Here is a 25,734-nt window from a genome sequence, read left to right on the forward strand (position 1 = left end):
AAGTCTAGAATGGAGCCTCCTTAATCCTGTTGTGCCAAATATGTGATCCTAAGCAAGTCTCATATGTTCTGTCTGGTGCAATATAAGAATTAAAGTCCCCCATTAACAAGACTCTGTCTCGTTTTTATTGTGGGGTTCTGGTAACTGCTGCGTGAATGCCCTGTTTACTTTGTCATCTCAGCACTGCTGTAGAGCACAAACAGACTGTGAAGACTGGAATGACACTGTGAAACCAAACATCTTCAAATCTCAAAGACCTTCACTCTTCCCAATTAATCTCGGCCCATTGACCCTTCCCAATTAACCTCAGCCCATTGACTTGTATCTTACAGAAGGAACTGTATGCCTACATGGAGACCCACAAGTTCCAACAAGGCATCCAGAGCCTAAATGAAGAGAAAACTGAAGGAATTGCTTTTTGTAAAAGATTACTTTTTTCTTGAGGCAGGAATACTATAATTTAACAGGTGTCTAAGCAGACAATCCAGGACGATTATTTTATGGGAAGGAATGAGATGACTTTTTACAAAGTTGAAAACCTAGGTTGTGAAATAAATTTGTGGCAAAGTGTACAGACTCCTGACAGTTTTGAAAAGAGCCTACAAAATTAAGGCCATCAACCAAGTAAGAAAAAACAGAGATGTCTTGTAATCTGCAAAAAGCTATCATTGGTGCTAGATAATTTGTAAACACCCTTAGTGGTTTGGACAAACCAACGGGCAAAAAGGAGAACGGAAATGTGAAGCACAAACAAAATATCTTAAAAAAAGTAAATGAAATTTCTGTGAATGGATACAAGGTGGTAGGCATTAGAGGTAAGAGACTGCAGAGTAAGCACATTTTAAACTTTGAAACCTTTACATGGAAATTTAGTGAAGACACATCTTTGGGTTTCCTTCCTGTTTGGGTACCAGAAATACCACTGAACAGAATTCCTTTCTTTTTTGATTTTCTGGTACAGGTTCTAGTATTCCCTTGGAAAGCATGCAAGTGTTTAGTTTTCAGGATAAGAGAATCCCACTGCCATCTGTATCTATTTTGCATGAATCTCAGTGCCCAACAATCTGCTGAAACCTGGTGCTACAGACAAAGTTGTACAGAAATATTTGCTGAAAGACTCAGAGGATTGTTAGGGTGGGGAAGGGCTTTGGAAGAGGGGGTTCAATACTCCGTAATTTCTCTCTGTTCGAGCCTGAGGAAAGTACAGTTGTGTACACTTACCATAAATGTAGATGTTCAAGTGTTTTCACTGTAGCAGTCACCACACTTGGGTTATCCTGCCAGGGGTAGCCCTCAGTCGGCCCGAATACCAGTGGCTTAGTATTTTTGCGTCAGTTGCTGTCACTCCAGGATTGATGTTGGGTCATCAGTGGTACAAAAACAGACAGCTGACGCCATTACATCAGCTTTTCTTGCCCCAAATGTCAGCAGCCACCAATAGGGAGCGAAGTTATGGTGGAGTAACACCACCAGTAGAAAGTAAATACCAACAGCCCTGTAAGGGTGAGGAAGAGAGAGAGAGAGAGAGAGAGAGAGAGAGAGAGAGACAAGGGGCTGGAGGGTGGGAAACCAGGACTGCAACAGTGAATACACTCGAACATCTGCATTTATGTTAAGTGTACACAAATGTACTATGTTCTTCGTGTTTCACTGTTGCAGTCGTCACACTTCAGTTGATTTCCAAAGCTGAGGAACGGGTGGAGGCAGTCAAGAAGAGTTGGGGCTGGCTAGTATGCCCTGCAAGACTGCAGTTGCAAAGCCTGCCCTGGATTTTGAAAATATAGGTAGGTGGTAATGCTTGGTGAAAGTATGAACAGAACTCCATGTTGCAGCTTCCAGGATGAGGTAGGGACCCCTCTAAGAAAGGCTGTAGAGGTTGAAGTTGCCCTAGTAGAATGTGTTCTGACCCCCTGTGGGGGTGGTTTCCCATGGTGTTTGTAACAGAAATGGATGCAGTGTGCTATCCATTTGGAGATGGTTTGTTTTGATATGGCTTTGCCCTCTGACCCTGGTGCAAAGTTGACTAGTAACTGGCCAGATTTCCTAAAGGGCTTAGTCCTATCCAGGTAGAATCTGAGCTGTCTGTGCACATCTAGAGAGTGCAGGATCCTTTCCCCCTTATTTTGAGGATTGGGGAAAAAGGTGGGTAAATGAATAGATTGGTTGAGAGCCACACTGGACACCAGTTTAGGCATGAAAGTTGGGTTAGTCCTGAAGGAGACCCTGTCAGCATGAAAAATGATGAAAGGTTCCACAGCCGTAAGTGCTTGTAGCTCAGACACTCTTCTAGCTGAAGTGATGGCCAGAAGCAAGGCTGTCCTCCAAGAGAGGAATTTTAACTCTTCTGAAGCTGCATGCTCAAAGGGGGGGGGGGGGGGGGGCGTGAACTTTTCCAACATAAAATTAAGGTCCCAAGCAGGGGTAGGGGCTCCTCTTGGTGGCCTTAAGCTGTTAGCCCCTCTCAGGAATTGTTTGATGACAGGGTGTGAGAAGAGAGGTGACTCAGTGCTGTAATGTGCAGAGATGGCAGAGGCATGGATTTTAATGGAAAAGAAGGATAGGCTCCTGTGGAGTAGTTCTGCTAGGTAATCCAGGATGAGAGGTAAGGAGGGCTGTGCTGGGTCAGCTCCTTTGGTCTGGATCCAGGAACAATACCTTTTCCACTTGTTAGCATAGGATTTTCTAGTACTGGGTTGTCTGGCTTCACATATGACATCCAGGACCTGTTTGCTTAGGCTGGCTACTAGATTCATAGATTAGTACTAGGCTAATTGCCCTTGCGAGACATTTTAAGCCTAGCCAATTATCCCCTGTGAGATTCAAACCCTGTACCTTGTGTTTGTAAGGCAAACATCTTAACCATTAGGCCACCCTCCCAACCCCTACTGGAGAAGTCAAGGAATAAGCCAGGCTTGCTAGGTTCAGGGTCTGCAACTGTGGATGCAAGAACTCTCCCTCACTGCTGAGTCAGGAGAGTTGGAATCTGGGGGAGGTGCCATGAAGGCAACGGGGACAGACTGCGCAGTAGTGGGCACCAGTATTGGCGTGGCCAGTCTGGGGCAATCAGGATTGCCCTTGGTCTTTCCTCCCTTATTTTGAGTAATACTCTGGTAAGAAGAGGTAGAGGGGAAATGCATAGATTGAGAGGTTTGCCCACTGGAAGGATAGGGCATCCACTTTCCAGGCCGTGCTGTAAGGTTCCCTGGTGCAGAATTTGCTGAGCTGGTGGTTGTAGGGGGAAGCAAATAAGTCCTCCTTCGGGGTAACCCATTTTTGGGTCACAAGGCTGAAGGCGTTGGGTTTAATTGCTACATGTGTGGGTCTAGGAGATTTCTGCTTAAGTTGTCTGCCAGAGTGTTTTGGCTGTCTGGGAGAAATTGAGCTTCAGGTGAATATGTACGGCTGAGGCAGTGTTCCAAAGGGTCATGGCTAGCCTGCAGAGTGGGTAAGAGTGGGTTCCCCCGCTTGTTGATGTACCACATTACTGCAGCGTTGTCGGTTGTGATTAATAGAGGCCCTGGAGAGAACAGGGATCTGAAAGCTGTCAGAGTGTGCGGGAACAGCTAGCATCTCTTTTTGGTTGATGTGCAGATGAATTTGGTTTGGACTCCAGTGGCCGTGAATGTACCTGCCGTCCAGGTGGGCACCCCAGGCATAGTCTGATGCGTCTGTGGTTAGGGTCTGGGCGGCATGGGGCTGTGAAAAGGGAAGTCTCTTGTTGTGGTTGCATGCTGCTGCCCACCAAAGAAAATCTTTCCTTAGACAAGGTATCATAGGTATAAAAGTTTCCAGGTCCTGAGAATGTTGACACCAAAGGCTTTTTAAGTATCACTGAAGTTTCCTCATATGCAGTCTGGCATATGGAATTAGTGGAATGCATGAGGCCATGGAACCCTAGAGCTTGCAGGATTTTCCTTGCGGATAACTGGGTTCTGGTGGCCAGTTGAGAGAAGTAGCCTGTCAGACAAGCTTGTTTTTCTGGAGTTAGAAATGCCATCTGGGATGCTGTGTCCAGGCTTGCTCCCAGGAATACAATTTTTTGACTGGGGACTAGTTTGGATTTCTTTTCGTTGATAGTGTACCCCAATGAGGTTAGTAGGTGCTTTACAAATGTCAGGTGCTGTAACAGCTTTTCCTGACTGTCTTCCTGAATCAGGCAGTCATCCAAGTAAGGGTAAATTTGAATATTTCTTTGTCTGCAAAAAGCAATAGCTGGAGTCAGGCATTTTGTGAAAACTCTGGGAGCAGTGGATAAGCCAAAGGGAAGTGCAGAGAACAGATAATGCACAGATCCTGCCCTGAAACGTAGCTATTTTCTGCAAGAATCTCTGCTTGGGATATGCAGATAGGCCTCTGAGGTCTTGAGTGGCTATAACCAGGCATCTTTGGACAGCACAGGGAGAAGCTGTTGCAGTGTGAGCATTTTGAATTTTGGTACCACCAGGAAGGTGTATAGAATAGATAGATGTAATATTGGGCTCCAGGTGCTTCTTTTCTAGGTTCCAGAAAAAGTCTGGAATAGAAACCTTGGCCTATCTGATCTGCAAAAACAGGCTGAATTGCTCTCATGGAGAGCAGGGAATGAACTTGGTTTTGTGCATCTGCCCACTAGTTTGGAGGAAGTTCTGGGAATCCCTTTGGGGTTGGCAATGTGTGGAAATAAAATTTGTACCCCTGGGACACTATGTTGAGGACCCATTGATCGTTGGTGATGGAGGCCCAGGTTTTTGTATGGGAGGCAAGTTTTCCTCCTAGGGGCACAAACAGATGGGCAGAGGTGAGAGGAGGTGTTGAGAAGTCATTGTAAATTCTTTCCATAAGGGAGTGGCTTAGCACTCCCTGGTTTAGAAGTGGAGGTACTCCATTACTTAGATCTCTGCATACCCTGAGACTGCTGTCGGGGGGGGGGGGTCTGTTTCCCCTAGGTCTAGTCTGAGGTGGCCTTGAGGAGGCTGGAAAGGACCAATGTTTTGAGGGGCAATGCCTACTGAATATTGGAGGCTGAACTTTTAAAAAGTCTTTAACTGTCTGCATAGACTTAGCTTTTTCTTCCATCTTTTTTAAAACCTCTTCTGCGTTGGTGCCAAACAGATTGTCTTTGTTCAGTGGTGCATCCAATAATTTTGATTTGACATGATCTGGCAAGGTCTGTTCCTTAAGCCAAGCATGCCTTCTAAGTCCAGAACCTGTGACTGCTGCCCTGCAGGATGCTTCTAGGGTGTCAAACTCGCACTGCAGGGAATGCTTACTGATTTGGCTTGCAGAACGCACAAGTTCCTGTAAATCTTTATTTTCTGCACAGTCAGGGAAGGTAGATAATTTCTGTTTAATGAGATACAAGGTATGTTGCTGGTATTTCAGCGTGTGGAACTGAAAATTTAATGCTCTAATGGCAAGAGTTGCAGAGGTATATACTTTTTTTACCCCATCAGTCTTAAGGCTAGAGAATCCCTGTCAGAGGGGGTGGGATTCTTAGCTATGGTTGCTTTTATTCCTTTAGGCCCTTGGGTCAGCAGTAGGATTCTTGAAAAGAAATTTGTGAGAGTCAGGGACTCTAATACCGGTCAGGTTTCCTTGGAGCAGGAGGTAAAGTTTCAAGAGTTAGACTGGATTCCATAAAGACATCATCCACAACATCCTAAATCTAAAATTCCCCATCTCTTTTTGGATTAAGGATAATCCCGGCATTCCCAATGGAAGTGCTCTCTCAAGGTATGTAGGGTTTCACCAAAAGAAAAATCCACTGGAGGAGAGGCAGAAGGAATTAATTCATCTGCATCTGAATCCTCATAAGCAGATAAGGACATGTCTTCAAAATCAGAAACCTCAGACTCTTGGTCAGATAAAGCTGCTGGGGACAAATCTCTTTCTTTTAGCAGGGGAAGGATGGCTTCCCCTAATCAGCATGATAAGGTCTTCTGCCATTTTAAGCATCTGTGATTATAGCAAGGAAGCAGGCACGTGAGTTTGGGTCATCGGTTTTGTAGGCGTAGCTCGTACTCTGAGCCTTAGAAACTCGGTAGTTTTAGAAAGAACTGAAGATGCGAAAGTTGCCGGTTTGTGCCGAATATCGGTAGTGCAAAGAACATCCTCAGAAGCCAGTGCCTGCACAGCAGCTCTGGATCCATCTGCAGGTTCCATAGTCAAAGAAGAGTTTCACGGCATACCCGACTCCAAATGGGTCTCGGTAGCGGCCTGCAAATCCATCGATACGGGCATCAGGGGCTGCGAAAGTGCCTCACTGAGTACCGACAAACTGGCAACTAGCTTAACGGAAGCATCGGCAGTTTTGGAACTGTGCGGTCTTTCTCAGGTTTTATCCTTACTTTTTTCTGAAGATTGGTAGTTAGATGGCTTGCCGAAGCCATTTCAGAATACGAAGATAGAGCGTAAAAGTATTTAGCTACAATAAGGGCCCAACGACGAATAGTTTGGGCATTGAAAAAAGCACAAAACCGGCAGAGAGGGACGTCGTGGTCTGGGCCTAAACAAGTGACGCAGTAAGAATGGAAATCTCGGTGTGGTATTTGCTTTCCACAGGTGAGACAATTATTAACTTTTTCTGACATTGGTTAGAGCAAGAAAAAAGGATCCCCAACTGGGTACTTGGCTTTAGAAGACTTCAACTTCAATTTTGGAAATGAAAACTCAGGTAGCGGCTGACCGGCACTCGTGCGAACTGCTTCTGCTTCGGGATCCTTGGCAAGAAAGACTGATGTACTGGCTTTGGCTGCCAGTTTTTATACCACTGACGACCTGACATCAGTCCAGGAGCAACAGCAACTGATGCAGAAACACTAAGCCTCTGGTATTTGGCCCGACTGAGGGCTACCCCTGGCAGGATAACCCAAGTGTGATGACTGCAACAGTGAAACACGAAGAGCATCTGCCTTGCCAGTGTTTCTTGAAATGCTGCTTTCCTGACATTACTTGCTTCTGTTTGAATTATTTTTTCTAAGAGGGTCCGATACTGGAAGGTACATTTTTGCTATATTTTGGTGTAGGGGACTGAAAAAAGTACAGTTGTGTAAGTAAACTTCCCACAACAGTAGATGTTCTTAACAGATCACTGCTGCAGTAGCCCAAGATATTTTAGGTTCCACAGTATGCCAAACAGCTTTTCAAAGCTTAATGGCACTCTCCACGTGTGCCCTGACAGGAGCACGAGCAGAGGAGCTGCATATAAAGACAGAGTGCCAAATGCAGAAACAATGCAAGAGCAGATACACACACACACGCTATGACAATACAAAAAATTCCAAAAGAAGGGGGCATGGAACAACAGTAATCCATCAGAACATCTACTGTTATCACAACTGTACCATGCTTAACACATCACTGTTGTAGTACCTATTTGTGTAGCTTGCCATAGCTTACAAACCAGAGGGAGCCCCTGGAAAATGATCATAGCAAAGTCTGTTGTGGACGTGGAGAAATAGGTAAGGAGGACCACGCTGCTGCCTCAAAAATACTTGTAGAGTCCACCCCTTTCCAGAAAGCCAAAGATGAAGACAAAGACGAAGTGAAATGGACCCTAACCCTACCTGGAAGTGGCTTGTTATGGTGACAACAGCAAAAAGAATAGTGTGAGATAACCATTTCAATAATGTTTATTTTGTCACTGGTTGTCCTCTTTTCCTCCCTTTAAATAAGACAAACAGCTGATCAGCTTTCCTGAAGCATTTATATTTGTCTAGGCAGTATCAGAGCTGCCTGTGGACATCCAGAGTATGAAGTAATCAGTCATCCTTTGTTTTGGGGGAATGGAAAAAACATGTTGATAAACAGATTGTCTCAAGGTAAACTCGGACCACTTTCAGGTGTAAAAAGCAGATTAGTTCTCAAAGAAACATTGTTCTTGAGGAAAATGAGGTAGAGTTGACTCGCCATAAAAACTTGTAACTCATATACTCTCCTAACAGAAGTCATAGCAATGAGTAAGGCAGTCTTCCATGTTAAAAACCTTAAATCAGCCGGAGCAGTCTTCCATGTTAAAAACTTTAAGTCAGCCTGATGAGCTGGTTTAAATAGAAAAACAGTAAGCTTTTCAAGCACAAATTTAAGATCACATGGAGGAGACACCCGTTTTCTATGTGGATAGAAAATTTATTTTCTTCTTGTAGACAGGGGAAGGAAAATCTAAGGAGACACAAAGTAGGTAGAGGAGCTTGAAATATACAATAAACATTATAGCAGCAAAAATGTAGCTCTGAAGTAAGAAAAACACTGACAGTCCCCAAAAGAACACTTTTCTGCCATAATATCAAAACCCTTAAAAAAACAAGTAGGAAACAAAGTAAGAAATTAGATTTTTACAGTGTCTTCACACAAACTTTCGTACAATAAAAAATCCCCTGAAAAGAAGCGACAGTCCAAAATACGTTTCCTAGACAAAATAAGAAATGCTTTCACAGAAAAAATACTACCAGTTTTCCTCATAAAAAACATATGAAGGCTTCCCCCAAAGGGGGCTTATCTGCCCAGCCTTAAAGGATAGCTAGCTAACAAGCAGTTCCACAGAGCCTGCTGAATGACCACACTCTTCTGAAATTCTTGGCAGCTACAGCTTGTGTAGGGTGTCTTTAAGCTTAGAAAGGTTATCCAGTTGGTGGGAGACTGCAACAGTGATCTAATGTTGAACAGTTCTTTTGACGCCTTGGAATCAACCCCCCTCCTCAAACCTCATTTGAACATCCACAGAAGAAATGTCAAACAAAAACCTCTTTATCCAGAAGGGCATTAACAATTTCAGATTTGATGCCACCAGGTAAATTTTGTGTATGTTGTGTGGACATTAGATATCGTTATCTGTGCTAGCACGAATGGCTGAAGTTTTATAAATACTTGTAAACATACCACTCAACCCTCTTAGTGCAAGAAATCTGAACAAAGCCTGACAAATTGGGGGGGGATAAAGGCCCAAAAAAGAGAGACAGATTTTAAATATTGCTCTTATAAACCTAGACAGCTGCTAGCGTTAACACCGTTTATTTTAACAAATTTTCTGTAGGATTTGAAGTCAAACTAAAATGTATTTTATTATTTAATTACTTCAATCCTCAGGTTATCCCAGTGATTTGCCAGAAAACCACAAATTTTATGAGGATTAGACCAAAAATATGAGGCAAAAATCTGGACAGTTGAGAGGTATGTAAGTTGTGAATAATTGTAAATTTCCCTGTGTTATATATGCCAGCATGACTAGCCATAATTTTGTAAATAACTTTATGTTTTTTCATTATTACTTTGATTTATGACTGACCAAATGTAAATGTTTTTTAAAAGAATCCTGAATGCAAGTTTATGATGCCCACCATTGCTGCCAATATGTGATGGGCTCCACTATGTGTCGTCCCCACTGTGGGCCAGTAATCAAGGAGCCTGAATCCTCACCACTGACACTGGAGAGGGTTGTGCATTTGGAATACAAATGGATATACAATAACTCCAGATGCAGACCTCTGCATCAAGTACAATTTCGCTCAAACACACAAGGAACACACTCAGCCCAGGGTCTGAATATGTCTCCCTCCAGATCCCCAGTAAGACTCCCCACTGGTACAGCTGCAGGATTAGGACCTCAGCAGAGTGTCCAAGCCAAGTCCTCCAGCATCCCCCGTGTAAACCAAGTGCTTCATATCGCTGACCCAAGTAGCTGATGCGTGCACACTGACAGAATTAAGTTTCACACACAGATACCTGGGTAAGGCTGGCATAGGTCTACTAGCTATGCCCCCTACTGCCCCATCTATAAGGTTGTTACCACTGCCACCAGACTACACAATCAGCTACTCTAGAGCCCTTAACAAAGGGTGCCCAATTATAAAGTACAACAGTAATACTAATACAAATGGCAGTAATTCACCAAGATGGGTAGGCCTTCTGGAGTGGCCCACACAGTGTCACCAAATAAATACAAGTACTCTCAAAGGTTAGATGCTCTCTACAAGAACCAGCTACAATAAAAGTTTTAAATATATTTAATAATAAATAATAAAATAACCTAATATTGAATATATATCTGCAGTAAACCACAGAGTTCAAATCACAGAAAATATTGAAAAACAACACTGATGGACAGACTCATACAAATAAAGAAAAACAATCTCTAAACTAAGCTTCACTGTATTCCTGACTGAATCTAAGAGAATTTACTGTTCCCTAATAACTTACTCAGGGGGCAAGGAAAGATGAAATACGTGAGCAGTCTACCTAGTTATTCTCCCAAACAGAATACTCTGAGATTATTCCCTGTAAAATAGAATATCCAAGAAGACTTACAGAATGACCTCATGTGGTCACCTGACTCTAGGTTCTCACAATATCTCCTTCTGAAGCTTGAGACAGAAGTTTAGCAGACTGCTACAATACACATTTAGAGCTTTTATGGCAATGCCTAGGAGCTAGAGTCATTTACAACACTTCCCCCTTCTTTACAAAAGCTAACAGATAATGGCTGCTCCCAGACCTAGTGTCTCCAGTCCTACTCAGCACTGTAGGGTACAATTCAACGGCTCACTTACATTTCCCTTATTTTTCTTAAAATAAGCCAGCTGGGTTAACTATTGCTGTGCCAGCGTCCTCTATTAAAACATATACATTTAATTCAGTTACCATAATACAAGCACATTTCTCTTCATTTCAACAGGGTGCACTGTTGATATATTTTAGCACAATTAACACAAGCAGAGCTCACAAATACATTTTTAGCACAAGCATCTGTACAAATCAGCTTGCCATACAAAGGACACAATTATTTACAAATATTCCAGCTAGCTATGCTGGCACAACTCTTACATCCACTGCCCTACTTCTCCATGGCATGTAGTACTTCCTATTGTCACACAAGTTTTGCCAGTCAACTGACCTAGATGTGATTCCGTGCGCTAGAGCTGAAAGGAGTAGAATCTCCACAGCAACTGTTTTGTTTACTTTTTAAAAGTCTGATATGAGACAGTAGAATTCTCATAACAGCTATCTATGACTTTAAACAAATTCTGCTATAAAAGTATGTCCCGAGTCAAAGTTCAGCTTTGTAGTAGTTCAGTTTTTGTTTTCCAGATCAGTAAATGTCACTCAGTTTGTTTTGCAGAGCTGTTCAGCAATAAGAACATGAATTATTATTCCAGTTGCTGAGGACCAGACAACAGCCCGAAGAGAAGACATAAATTCTTATCTTGCCTGGCAGAAGTAAGAGTATCATCTTGCCTTGCCGAGTTAAGATTAGACAGGGATAGTTAATCTTTAAGCTAGTTAGGGAACTATAAGATAGAGTTTTTCTACATCAGTGGGAAATCTATCCTGCAGTGTTATTTTCATAATTCCTGGGTGTGACATACTGGTTTATTAGAATCAGTTACTCAATGTATAAATTTTAAGTTTTAAATCATTTTATTTATTATTAAATATTTTACTACCTTTTACTGTGGCTGGTTATTTACAAAGTACTTTTAATAACCTGAAAGTGTTTATGCTTATTGTGATAACACCAGCGCCACTATGAAAAGCCTTACTGCTTGGATTACATGCTACCCATTTATATCAAGATTTATTTTACCCAATATAATTGAATGCCCCTTTTGAAGGGTATTGTTTTATTTGACTGGTGGCATCAGTTACCTTGTAATTTGGGAAAGAGGACATAGCAGGTAAATCTGTGCCAGTCTTTTTCAAGAGTGTGTGTATGTGTGAATATCAAACATTTAACAGTGTGTGTCAAATACTCAGAATTGGGACAGTGCTCTGCAGTGCTAATGTTAAGACTCATATGGGAACCTGGAGTGAAGCATACAGTACAATCTCAGGTTTGGAGCCTGTTTGTGGTGTACTCTTAAGGGAAGCTGTGTATTTCTATTCCTGCTTTCAGTGATGCTCCTTTACCTGAGACAGTGGTAAGAATTGACTCTCCTTAGTTACTGCTCTGGTTTAAGTGGGGTCATCACATATGTAACCAGGCAAACCTTCACATTTATTTATTGCTTTTACCAGCATGTCCTTTTTTCAGTGAAGGTCCAGGGAGAAAAGCTCCAGCATAAACATTTTGTTTCAGAAAAACTATGGTATAAACATTTAGCTACAAAATGTAACATACAGACATTTTTGGTAGGACAGTAAAGTAAGTTCAGAACAAGAGAAATAAAACATACAGGTGGAGTATCTGCAACATGAAACTTTGACTTCTTTAACAATGAAATTGGACTTTCTTGTATGGTTGAAAAACTACAAGTAGCAGTAAAAGCAGACTAGTAGGATGGGAAAATGTTATAAGGAAGAAGTAAAAAAAAAATAAGTTACATAAATCAGGACAGTAGGAAGAATCAGTTTACGGAGACAGGTAGAAAAACAGAATACAGAGTAGGGAAAAATCTTTAAAACGTAGGAAATAGATTCTGCTTTGTTGTGGTGGTTTTGGAGATAAAGCTAGGACTATCAGAATGATGGGTGTAGTCTGTAGGTGAAGAGAAAGAAGGTAGGACAAGTAAAGATAACACAAGTGATGACAGCAGATGAGGTAGTGAGACAGTCAGAAAAGGAGTTTGGAAGGCAGACGAATAGTGGGGTGAGAGAGGGGAGAGAGAGAGAAATGGGGGACTGTGGGGAAGGTGGCTGTGACCAAGTAGGACTGACGGAGATAAGGAAAATGGATGTGATAAAAAGTGTGACAGATCAAGTTGCTGCAGCCCTAAACACTGCATCAGCAGTATCATATCAGCATCTGAAGGAGTGCTTGGCAACTTGTGGGTCTGATGAAAGCAGAGACAGCAAAGAGGATTTAGATTCCTAAGTAAGTAAATCAGCCAACAGCCTATTTCATGTTAGCAAAAGATGCCAAAAGGAATTCAGACATATGTCTTCTAAATGCAAAGACAGAATGGTTCTAAACCTTTTTTCCTGAATTTGTTGAAGGCTCTACCATATTTGTCTGAAGGAAATGGATTTGAGGCAGAGACAAGTTTTAAAGTTAATGATTTTAGATAAGGGAATTGCTGAAAGGTCAAGGTCTGGGGCTGCAGAAAAGGTACCTACAACACTAAGGAACCTATAAAGTTTATCGGATTTCCTAGGAGCAGGAGGCTGGCTACTCAGGGAAGTACGGGTTGCATTAAAAGAATCTTCAAGTGCTGCCACTGGTTTAGGAGGCCTCTACCTGCAACAGGTCAAAGGTACGTATGCGGAGTTTCACAGAATTTCTTATGTTCCCATTTAAAGAAGTCCTTCATCCTTGCAATAGTGTTTGGGCTGAAAGAACGACTGAAGTTATTGAAATGCTTGAAATAATCCTTTAACAAAGGAGAACCATTCCTCTTGTGTTTCTTTGGAAGTCCAGGTAGAAGGAAAGGAGAGGCATATAGTCCCTCTCTGGATGCAAGGCTCCACTTCCAAAACAATTATCTATGTGATGTCTACATCCCCTTCCAAATTAACTGACTGTAGTTCTCTCTTGTTCATACTGGACATGCCTATGAGGATGTGATAGGCTCCCAACCCTTAATGGTTTCACGAGGAGAAAAAACAGAGGGGTCAGAAACAGCTGATGAACTTGTCAGAGGGCTGCAACACGGCCATCGCAAAATCATCCTTTGAGGACCAGGAAAGAGAGGATGTTGAAGATGGCACTGAAAAAAGTACAGTTGTGTACACTTACCATAAATGTAGATGTTCGAGTGTATTCACTGTTGCAGTCATCACATTTGGGTTATCTGCTTGCAGTAGCCCTCAGTCAGCCTGATCAACAAAGTCTTGGGTCCTGCGTCGGTTGCTGTCCTTTCTTCTGACGGCAGGTCGTCAGGGGTATAAAACATGCAGCCGACGCCATCACATCAGTTTTCCTTGCCCCAGATGTTAGGTGCCCCACTAATGGGAAGCAATTAAACCTATAAATATACAAGGTTATACCTCCAACAACAAAGCAAATACACCAAAAAGCTTTTGAGCATAGTAAAGGAGAGTAGAGGTATAGCCAAAAAAAAGTAAGGGGGCTGGAGGATGGGTAACCAGGACTGCAACAGTGAATACACTCGAACATTTACATTTATGGTAAGTGTACACAATATGTTCTTCATGTTTCACTGTTGCAGTCATCACATTTGGGTAGAGTCCCAAAGCTAAGGATGGGAGGAGGAATTTAGAAAGCATTAGGACCAGCTATAAGGCCCTGCAAGACTGCAGTGGCAAAGCCAGCTCTGGATTTAGAGAAAATTGGCAGATGGTAATACTTGGTGAAAGTATGTATAACTGCAGGTAGCAGCTTCTAGGATGTCCCTGGTAGGGATGCCTCAGAGAAAGGCTGTAGAGGTAGATGCAGCCCTGGTTGAGTGGGGTCTGATCCCCTGTGGGACAGATTTTCCATGGTGCTTGTAGCAGAAATTAATGTAATGGCCTATCCATTTGGAAATGGTTTGCTTTGAAAAAAGCCTTCCCCTCTGCCCCTGCAGCAAATGCCACCAGCAGTTGGCCAAATTTCCTTTAAGATTTAGTCCTGTCCAAGTAGAATCTAAGTTGTCTGTGCACATCTAAGAAGTGCAGTATCCATTCCCCTTTGTTCTGTGGATTAGGAAAGAAGGTTGGGAAATGAATGGACTGATTACGGCCACACTGGATACCACCTTGGGCATGAAGCAGGGATTGGTCCCGAGGGACACCCTGTCCGCATGAAAGATGCTGAAAGGCTCCACTGCCATGAAGGCCTATAATTCAGATACCCTTCTTGCTGAAGTGATTGTTAAAAGGAAAGCTGTTTTCCAAGAAAGGAATTTTAAGTCTGCAGCAGCAGCTGGCTCGAAAGGAGGAAGAGTGAGTTTCTCCAATACAAAATTAAGGTCCCAGGCTGGAGTTGGAGCTCTCCTGAATGGTGGTAAATTGTTTGGCCCCTCTGAGGAACTGCTTGAGCAGTGGATGACAGAAGAGGGGAGGTGCTGTGTTAAAATGAGCTGAAAAGGCTGAGGTGTGAATTTTGAAGGAGGAGAAAGACAAACCCTTGTGAAGCATCTCAGTTAAGTATTGTAAAATCTGAGGTCAATTGGGCACTGCTGCGCTCATCCCTTGAGATTGGTTCCAGGCACAGAATCTTTTCCATTTTTAAGCATAAGATTTTCTAGTACTAGGCCTCCTTGCCTCTAAAATGATATCCATCACGGGTTTACTGAAAGATGGTAAAGGAGAGATTAGGTAATTAGCCAGGCTGCTAGGTTTAGTGTTTAAAGCTGAGGGTGCAGGATCTGGTTCTCCTGCTGAGACAATAGGGTAGGAGTCTGAGGCATGTGCCATGAGGCCAACAGTGACATACTGCGCAAGAGGGGGTAGCAGTGTTGGCGTGGCCAATCTGGTGCAATCAAAACTGTCCTTGGTTTGTCTTGTCTGATCTTTAGTAGTACTTTGGAGAGCAGAGATAGAGGGGGAAAGGCATAAACTGATAGGTTTTTCCAGCTGAAAGACAGCGCATCCACTTTCCAAGCTTGCTTGTGGGGAGTGCTTGTGCAAATTTTGTCCAGTTGGTAGTTTTGGGGGGGAGGCAAACAGGTCTATATCTGGGCTGCCCCATTTGCTTGTCAACAAGTTGAATATCCTTGGTTTCAGTTTTCACTCGTGTGGGTCCATGAGGTTTCTGCTTAGTTTGTCTGCCAGTGTATTTAGTTTTCCTGGCAGGAATTGATCTTGTAGAAGCACTTGGTAGCTCAGGGCTGTGTTCCACAATGCCATAGCTAGTCTGTAGAGGGGGTAAGAATGTGTACCCCCCTGCTTGTTTATGTACCACATAACAGTGATGTTGTCCGTCTTTATCATTAATTGTCCTGGAAGAATGTGGTCCTTGAAGGCTGTCAGGGCATTCTGTACAACTAACATTTCTTTCTGGTTGATATGCAGGTGCATTCGACTTGGGTTCCATTTGCCCTCAATGCACTTCCCTGCCAGGTGAGACCCCCCCATGCATAGTCTGATGCATCTGTTTTAGTGTTTGGGTGGCAGGGGGTAGTGTGAATGGTAGTACCTTGTTTTGGTGGCAGGCCTCTGCCCACCAAAGAAACTCTAGGCGTAGGCAAGGTATGATAGGAATCATTGCTTCGAAATCCTGAGAATGTTGACACCATAGGGGCTTTTTAGATACCATTGTAGTTTCCTCATATGCAGTCTTGCATATGGAATTAGAAGAATGAGGGAGGCCATGAACCCCAAGGCTTGTAGTATTTGCCTTGCAGATAGCAGGGTTTTTGTGGCCACTTGTTTGAAGCAGGTTGTCAAATGAATTTCTTTCTCTGGCATGAGGAAAGCCATCTGGGAAGTTGTATTCAAGCTTACACCCAGGAATATAATTTGTTGACAGGTTACCAGGTGTGATTTCTTTTCGTTTATGGTGCACTCCAGACAAGTTAGCACCCTTTGTACAAAGGCCAAATGATTTAAAAATATATGTCCTGGCTTTCTGCCTGAATTAGACAATCGTCCAGGTATGGGTATATTTGAATATTTCTTTGCCTGCAAAATGCAATGACTGGAGCTAGGCTCTTTGTGAATACCCTGGGAGCAGCAGATAAGCCAAAGGGCAGTGCAGAGAACTGATAGTGCGTGTAGCCTGATTGGGATGTGCAGGTATGCTTCCTTTAAATCTAGTGTTGCCAACCAGGCGTCCTTGCCTAACATAGGGAGCAACTAGTGAAGAGTCAGCATTTTGAAATTTGGAATCACCAAAAAGGTGTTTAGAGTAGACAGGTCCAGGATAGGATACCATGAACTGTTTTTTCTGGGTACCAGGAAATGTCTCTAATAGAAACCTTGTCCCTTTTCCTCTTCTGGTACCAACTGAATAGCCCCCCATGCTTAGGTTCATAGGTTCATACTAGGCTATCTGCCCTAGGGCATTTATAAGCCTAGCCAGAGTGTGTTTGGCTTTCGCCACCCATTTTAAATTAATTTTGCTATGCCCTTTTTCGAGGTTAGTATACTGTGCCTCTGTCTAACAGTGACACAGAAGTGATACCCGGGGTAAACCTACGATCTCCCATCCACTCATCAAGATTCCTCTTGAAGAGAGTCAATGAGGGACTCTGCCTAACCTGGACTGGGATTTTATTCTAGAGTGAAGAGAGTCTCTGGGTTATGAATCTGTCCCTCCAGCATGTCCTATTTATTTCAGTGCTGAGGTTCAAGTCTCTCAAGCGCGTAGCTCGATGGGATTTGGATTTTCTGAGGTGCAGCATGTCCATTAACTCCGGGTTGGACATGGCTTTATACGTCAGGCACAGATCGCCTCTGAGCAGGCGGTATGCCACTGAGTAGAGCTGGAGTTTCTTTAACCGGGCAGCATATGGCATCTGTTTGAGCCCTTTGATCCTCTTGGTGAAGTACTTTTGGGGTCTTTCCAGTTGCTGCAGGTGTTTGGTAAGGTAAATCCCAAAAGGGGCATTGTACTCAATTATGGGCCTGATGAGGGATGAGTAAAGAGGCACGATGACCTCCCCTGATCTAGATGTGAATCCCTTCATGATTAGGTGGGCTATATAAAATGTTTTTCTAACCACTTTGGCCATGTGGTTGTCAAATGAGAGATTACTATCAACTTGGGTCCCCAGGTCCCTAATTACTTCTTCTGTACTTAATGGATTACCACCTATGTGATAATTTGTGGGCACTTTGTTTTTGCCAAAGGGGATGACTATACCTTTTTGGCGTTTAGCTTGAGGCCATGGCTCTGGCACCAGTTGTCTCTTTCTACGAGGCCCTTTTGGAGGATGCTTGTGTCAGCTGGAGTCTCGATTATGGCGCCCAGATTGCAGTCATCTGCGAACTTGGTCAGCCACAGTCCTTCCGTGTTGGCCTGTACCTCCGAGAAATATATACCTTACAAGAGAGGTCCCAGGACTGGGCCTTGTGGGACACCACTTGTAACTGGTTTGGAGTCTGACATGGCTCCAGCAATTCTAACCATGTGGGTTCTGTCCTTGAGCCAGTTTGCAACCCATCTAGTGATATAGGGGTTTATATTTAAGCTGGTGAGCTTATCTATAATGCCCGAGTGGGGTATTGCATCGAAGGCTTTTGCGAGGTCCAGGTAGGCTGTGTGGACCACCTTCCCCTCGTCAATGGCCTTGGTGACGGTTTCAAAGAAATCAACCAGGTTTAAAAGGCAGGATCTGCCCTTAACAAAGCCGAACTGGGTAGGATCCAGTGTCTGTAGGTCCCCAATATCTTTATTTATGAGGTCCATGATGATCCTTTCCATACCTTTGCAGAACAAGCTAGTCAGGCTTATGGGGCGATAGTTTCCAGGATCCGCTGAGGCACCACCTTTGTGGAGAGGGACCCACTGTTGCTGTACGCCACTTTTTGGGTACATATCCTGTAGTAAGGCTGAGATTGAACAGTAGTTTTATGTTTGGGTTTAGCTCTTCTTGGAGTTCATGTAGGGCGCAGCCCGGGACACAGTCTGGTCCCATTGATGCTGTGTTTTTTGCTTTGGAGAGGGCAGCTCTTACCTGAGCATCTGAGATGTCAGGGGGGCAGCACTCTGCTGTGATAGATATTTGCCCTTTTGGTGGGGGGGGGGGGGGGAAGTTTGCGCTGAACCTGTCAGCTAGGATGTTGGCAATGTCTGTGGGTTCGGTGTATTTTTTGTCATTGTGGACTAATTCTGAGCATATCTGGGAATTCCCACCCAGGTTCCTAACAAAACTAAAGAAAGCCTTGTGATTATCCTTAGTGTCCTGTGCAATTTTTCTCTCGAAGCTGGCCTTACACGATTTTATGAGTGCCCGTAGTTTTTTGCTAATACTGATCAGAGATGTCTTCCCTTTTTGGGATTTTGCTCTATCATGTAGTAGCTTCCTCCTTCTATTGTATAGTTTGTTTATGGCTGGGGTCCACCAGACAGGACGTCTGCCTTTGGAGGATTGGGTCTTGGTTTTATTTGGGATTGCATGATCCATGCATTCCTGAAGGTGTTCACAGAATGTGTTTATAAAGGATTCTGTGATCTGGGCCGTATTTTCCACAGGCCCGGGGGCTTTGAAGGATTCCACCTCGGTTTTGAGGAGTGTGAAATTTGCTTTAGAGAAGTTTTTCACTGTGGTTTTCAGGGCAGGGGGTGGAGTCGGGATGTGAATATCCAGTGAGATTAGTTTATGGTCTGATCTTACCAGTGAGGGATACACTTCTGGTCTGGAGCATAGAGTCCTCATGTTGGTGATGATCAGGTCCAGTATGGTTTCCCCTCTTGTGGGAGTGGTAACAAGTTATTCCATAGCATTTGAGTTTATAAATTCTAGGAACCTTTGGGCTAGGGTGTTGGAGTTAGAGTAATGCTCCCAGTCTATGTTTGGGTAGTTGAAGTCGCCCAATATAATGGTGTTTGGAGAGACCTTCATATTTTCCAGTGTTCTCAGGAAGGCCGAGTGGGGTTCCTGGGTTTGGGAGGGTGGTCTGTAGCAGGCTATAAACTGGAAGGCAGTTTTACCCACTGTTAGTTGCACATGGATAGTCTCTGATGTTTCGTGCTGTGCCACCAACCTGGAGGTGTGGGTATCTTTGAAGAATATTGATACTCCCCCTCCTTTTGTGGTTCGGTCCAAGTTTTGGGGCCGAAAAGCATAGTATGAGGTATAACCTGGTAGTGCTGGGGTACTCTCGGGAGCCTTGAACCAGGTTTCTGTTACTGCACAGATATCGATGTTCTCCATGCTAAGGAGAGTTTTGAGTGCATGCATCTTGAGGTTTAGACTTCTGGCAATGAGTAGCATTACTCTTAGTTTCTTATCCCTTGTGATACCTATGGAGGTGGGTTTGTCTTTTGAGGCTTGCCTAAAAAAGGCACTATGGGGGTAGCAAGAGCCTTTGCCAATATCCGAAAGCCCACGGGTGACAGGTGCAAGCCATCCCTAGCGAAGCACTGTGGCTTGTCGAGCATGTCATCCCAGGCTGACAGGCATTGGATCCCCTTTGAATGACACCAATACTTAAGCCAATTGTTGAAATTGATCATCTTGTCTTCATATTGTGGCATCATTCTTGGTGAGGGTAAGATGCTACTCAAGGTCTGGGTCATACCGGCCTGGGCTACATGCTCACAGAGCTCCTCTATGTCTCTTTTCATGTAGTAAAGGGAGGTACGTCTCAGGTCATTCACACCAGCATGGACAATGACTGAGTCATATTTGTACTTGCCTTGGAGTGACCTGAGTGCTTGTGTTATTTGGCGGATCCTAGCGCCTGAAAGGCAGCTCACCGTGACCTTCTCCTTGTTCAGCCTAGTCACCTATTACAAGTGTATCAGGTGTGTTGTTTAGCCTTAAGGGCTGTGACTGTTCGGCACACTGGCTTTGTGAGCTATGTGTTGCACATGTTTTGTTTTGGGGTAGCGGTTGCTTGGGTGTCTGCTTTGGAGGTCTCTGCTGCTTAGGCAGATTTTTATTTAGAGCCTCCGAGTATGTTTTTGTGCGATTATGTGTTTGGTTTGCTGTCGTGGTAGGTCTATGTGAGACTGGAATTGTAGTGAGTGTGGTTTCCTTCTCCTCCTGACTGGTTTCGCCAGTACTGAGTTGAGAGAGCTTAGCCTCCAGTATGGCTATATGGTTGCATCTCTCACATGTGTTGGAATTTGTTGGGAGGAGGAGAGGGTTGTCTGTGTAAATGAGGCAGTTGTAACATTGCCTCAAGATTCCCAGATTCACCAGCTGGACCGGAGAGGAGATCGACAACTGACCTTTGGACATGCTAGAATAGTATTGGAATTCCTTTATAATTGAAAAAAAAGGGCCAATGGGGAACGAGGTATTCAAGGGGAATTTGTGAGGGTGTAGTGCTTTTAATATTTTAGTGCTGACTTATATAATTGCTTTAGTGAGTAAGTGCCAGGTAACTTAAATGCAATATGTTACAGGTAACTTAAATGCAAAAACGACAAACAGTAACTTTCTTTCAAGTGAAACAAGGAAATAAGTACAGTAAGCAATGCAGATATCACTAGGGATCCACAGAAGCGCTGAAAAGCCGCGTTTTAGGTGGAATTAGCGTTTCAGGGAAATAACAAGCAAACAAACAACAAGCATACAAATAAAGCTAGATTCAGCAGGCCTGGATCTAGTCTATGCTACAGCAAACAAGGTGTACCAATTTCAGTAAGAAACAGTTCAAATATGCAGGCACTATAAGCCTTTAACCAGAAATTCCCAGCTCAGAAGGGCAGAGTCCAGCCTCTCCTCCCACAAGAGTGCAGACCACAAACCTTCTTAATGTAAAATAACTGGCCTGAAGCCCAAGTGCTTAAACCAGAACTAATACACTTTTAGAACAACAGACACTGAGCCCTCAATCAGCAGTTCACAACTTAGAAGGATGTAAGCTACCTGTCCTGCCACCAAGGTGCAGGCCACAAACCTTCCTAATGTAAAACAACTGGTCTGAAGCCCAAGTGCTTAATCCACAAGACTTAGAATGATAGCTACACTTTAATCAAGTTACTACCAAGCAGTAATAAATACAATTGAATACTTTAAAGAATGCCTGGATTAGTGCTCAAGTTATACAAACAAAGCTAGATTCAGCAGGCCTGGATCTAGTCTATGCTACAGCAAACAAGGTGTACCAATTTCAGTAAGAAGCAGTTTAAATATGCAGGCACTATAAGCCTTTAACCAGAAATTCCTAGCTAGAAGGGCAGAGTCCAGCCTCTCCTCCCACAAGAGTGCAGACCACGAACCCTTTTAATGTAAAATGGCCTGAAGCCCAAGTGCTTAAAACAGAATTAATACACTTTTAGAATAACAGACACTGAGCCCTCAATCAGCAGTTCCCAACTTAGAAGGATGTAAGCTACCTGTTCTGCCACTACAGTGCAGACCACAAACCTTCCTAATGTAAAACAACTGGTCTGAAGCCCAAGTGCTTAAACTAAAAGGCTTAGAATGAGTTACGCCAAGCAGTAATAAATACATTTGAGTACTTTTAAGATGACGCAAAAGCAAAATAAAGTAGGAAGAAACACAAATACAGTAAAAGCAGATTTTTTTTTTTGAGTGAGCAAATGAGATGGGCCCAGGAGTTACAGGACAGAAACAAGTGCAAATGCAGGCCTTCAAATCAGAAAGTTGAGAGAGATGGAAGACCGCCCAAATGGCCAATAACTACAAATTCTGGGCTAGAACCACTCCTTATGTGGTAGACAGGTTACCTAGTGCTTACCACTCCCACTGATAAGCTAGAAGGCTTCCCTCCAACACAAAAAGGCTTGAGGGCTCAGAAGCTTACAAATAGTCCTGGATACAGCAAATCTGTATCTGGAACACTAATTACAGGAAAGGTAGGAAACTGGCTTACAATTTTTTTTCTTTCAGAAAAGTAGCAAAAACAGTAGTAAAAACAATTCCCATGCAGTGCAAGCTGGCACACTTGAGTATGTAGCAATATTAGTCCACACACAGTTTGAAAAAATGTAATTAAATTAAAAAGGACTAAAAGCAAGTGAAGAAAGGGTTTATTAAGTAGAATGCGGTAAAGAGATGGGACTGGGGGAGTGTCCTAGATCAAATCTACAGTGGGGTGGGCACTGCAAAAGCCACCAAATTTAAACTACAACCAAGAACAGGGAGGGGTGGGATGGGGAAAAGTTTCAACAGAGATGTGAGGAATCAGAGTGCAAATTATAAAACCAAAAAAATATATACTGATCTCTGTATATTTGCAGAACACTAAGACAACAGATATCTAAGCAACAATTTAGCTCTATAATACAGAATAATACAGAAAAATATACTCAGCTCTATATATTTGCAGATAATCTTGTAAAGCTGTCTCTCAATACACAGGTCCACTTTAAATGCAGACTGCTGCTATTAACAGTTCAAATTAAATGCTTAAGAGAAAGTACTTGCTTTTGGGCCTCTGCCCACTGATTTGGGGGTAGATCTGGCCATCCGCTTGGTGTTGGTAATATGTGGAAATGAAATCTGTATCCCCGGGACACTATATTTAAAACCAATTTGTCCTGGGTAATAAGTTCCCAGTTCTTTGCATGAAGAGCAATCTTTCCCCACCAAAGGGGCAGTCAGTTGAGAAGTGCTTGGAAGTTTTAAAAAGACGTCATTGAGACAGTTTACCATAGGGGAAGTTTTATTACTCACAGATTTGGAAGTGGAGGCCCCCCATTGCTTAGTCCTGTGCGTACCCTGGGACTGAAGCCTGAGAGCTCTGCTGGGTCTGGGCTTGGACTGAAAAGGTCTGGAAGAGGCAGGAAAGGACCAATTCTTGGAAGGCCAATGCCTACTAAACCTTGGAGGCTGTACTTGTAAAAAAATCTTTAACAGTTTGCATAGATTTAGCTTTTTCCTCCATATTTTTAAGAACAACTTCTGCCTTGAGCATCCAGTAATTTCGCTTTAACATGATCTGGCAAGGATTGCTCCTTAAGCCAAGCATGCCTTCTAAGTACAGACCCAGTTACAACAGCCCTGCAAGATGCCTCTAGTGAATCAAAACCACATTGCAAAGTATGTTTTCCAACTTGTTCAGCTGAATGCAGTAAATCCTGTAAATCCTTATTTTCAGCACAATCAGTAATCAACATCATTTTCTGTTTAAGCAATTCAATAATATGCTGCTGATACTTTAACATATGAAACTGGCAGTTTAAGGCCCTAATGGCCAAAGCTGCAGAAGTGTATACCTTTTTACCCCATCTATCCAGCGCCCTGGAGTCTCTATCAGAGGGGGTAGGATTTTTGGCAGTAGTAGCTTTAATGCCTTTGGGTCCCTGTGAAATGGTTTCAGGATCCGCAGTAGGATTTTTGAAAAGGAACTTGTGAGAGTCAGGGACCCTGTAATATCTATCAGGTTTTCTGAGAGCAGGAGGTAAAGCGTCAGGGGCCAAGCTAGATTCCGAAAAGGCATCATCGACAATGTCTAGTGCAGGAGGTATGGCTAAAGGCCTGTGCTGGGGCAGTAATAAGAAATCCCTAAGTCTCTTTTTAGATTCAGAGAAATCCTGACTTTCCTAATGAAAATGCTCCCTAACCGTATGCTAGGTTTCACCAAAAGAAAAATCCACTGGGGGAGAGGCAGAGGGAATAGAGTCCTCAGCATCAGAACCCTGATAGGTAGAGAAGGGTAAATCCTGGTCATCAGAGGAGACAGAAAATTCGGAATCCTGGTCAGAAGTATCATAAGCAAACTCAGTCCTAGGTTTCTTAGAGGGGGAAGGTTGGCTTCCCCTGATTAAAGTAATAAGGTCTTCAGCCATTCTTATCATTTGTTTTTTAGGCATAGAGGCCTGACCATGCTGTCTGGGCGTCAGTTTTCTAGGCATGGTTCGAGCTTTAGGCCTTGAAGAAGAAGATGGCGTCGGTTTAATACGCAAGTCAGTAGGCCTGAATACACCCTCAGAAGCCGTTGCCTGCACAGTGGCTCCAGACCCATCCAAGGTAGAGACATCCGCAGGTTCCACAGCTGAAGCATCTAGCGGCATACCGGACTCCGAATTGGTCTCAGTAGAGGCCTGCGAATCTGAAGTAGTGGGTATCATGGGGTGCAAAAGCACCTCACTGAGTACTGGCAAACTGGCGACTGGCTTAGGAGAAGCCAGGCGGCCTGTCTCTGTCTTTATCTTTGCGTTTTTTTAGAATGTCAGTAGACAGACGGCTTACCAAAGACATATCAGGATAATTGAAATGAGCACCAAAATATTTAGAAATGAAAATTTACCGACGACAGATAGTTCATAGTTTAAATAAGGCACAAAACCAACAGCGAGGTACGTCGTGGTCAGGGCCTAGGCAAGGAATACAGTACGAATGAAAATCTTTATGAGGTATTTGCTTTCCACAAGTAATGCAATTATTTACTTTTACTGACATCGGTTTAGAGCAAGAAAAAATTTCCCCAATGGGGTACTTAGCTTTTAGTTGAAGACTTTGGTTCTGAAACTCGAATATGAAAATTTCAGGAGTTGGCCGACCGGCACTTGTGAAATGTTTCTGCTTCGGGCATCGCACGGCAAAAAGACCGGGGTAATGGCATCGGCTGCATGTTTTATACCCCTGACAACCTGAAGAAGTGACAGCAACTGACGCAGGACTCAAGACTTTGTAAATCAGGCCGACTGAGGGCTACTGCAAGCATATACCCAAATGTGATGACTGCAACAGTGAAACATGAAGAACATCCCTAGCAACTTCTCTTTTCTTGGGGTTGTCTGAGGAGCCAAGTCCAGACTCCATAGCAAGATGTGCAATGGCTTTTGAGCCACTGGTTCTCAAAGAGCTAAAGGAAGTTAAATTAGCGCCTAAGGGTTTTAGATTGGAACAATAAGCAAATGGGGCATGACCACAGATAGTGTTCCTCAACAGTGAAACACGAAGAACATCAGAAAAGACATGCTGTATGGGTGTCCCTGGAAGGTATTTGAGGTTCGGACAAGCACTTCTTCCCTTGAATAAAAGCCAAAAACAGCAATATTTTTCACATGAAAAAGGGGATCAAAGTCCCCAATGGGGTACTTATCTGCCCAGTTTCTTGATGCAGCAGAGACAGTCTTACTGCTGGCTTCAACAGCAAGAAAGTTCTGAATTTTGGTAAATATAGTTATACTGGGACACGTGTGCCTCCTTGAATGTATAGGTACATGAGAGGCACCCTAAAGCTTTGGATACTGGCTGGTTGTGAGATTATTGGGCAGGACACATCCCACACTACTGCAACAATGATCTAAAGATGAACATCTTGCTTAGCTGCAAGCACCTCCTACCTCTACGA

The 25,734-nt window shown here is 43.4% G+C and overlaps 1 protein-coding gene across 8 annotated transcripts in view; it reads right to left on the minus strand.

The window, feature by feature from the left end:
- Positions 1–25,734, minus strand: part of RERE (arginine-glutamic acid dipeptide repeats) — a 3,515,893-nt gene that overhangs the window by 590,190 nt on the left and 2,899,969 nt on the right. The gene's annotated exons all lie outside the window — the stretch shown is intronic.

This window comes from Protopterus annectens, chromosome 2.part1, assembly GCF_019279795.1.
Source record: "Protopterus annectens isolate FY-2018-M chromosome 2.part1, PAN1.0, whole genome shotgun sequence".
Taxonomy (NCBI): Eukaryota; Metazoa; Chordata; order Ceratodontiformes; family Protopteridae; genus Protopterus; species Protopterus annectens.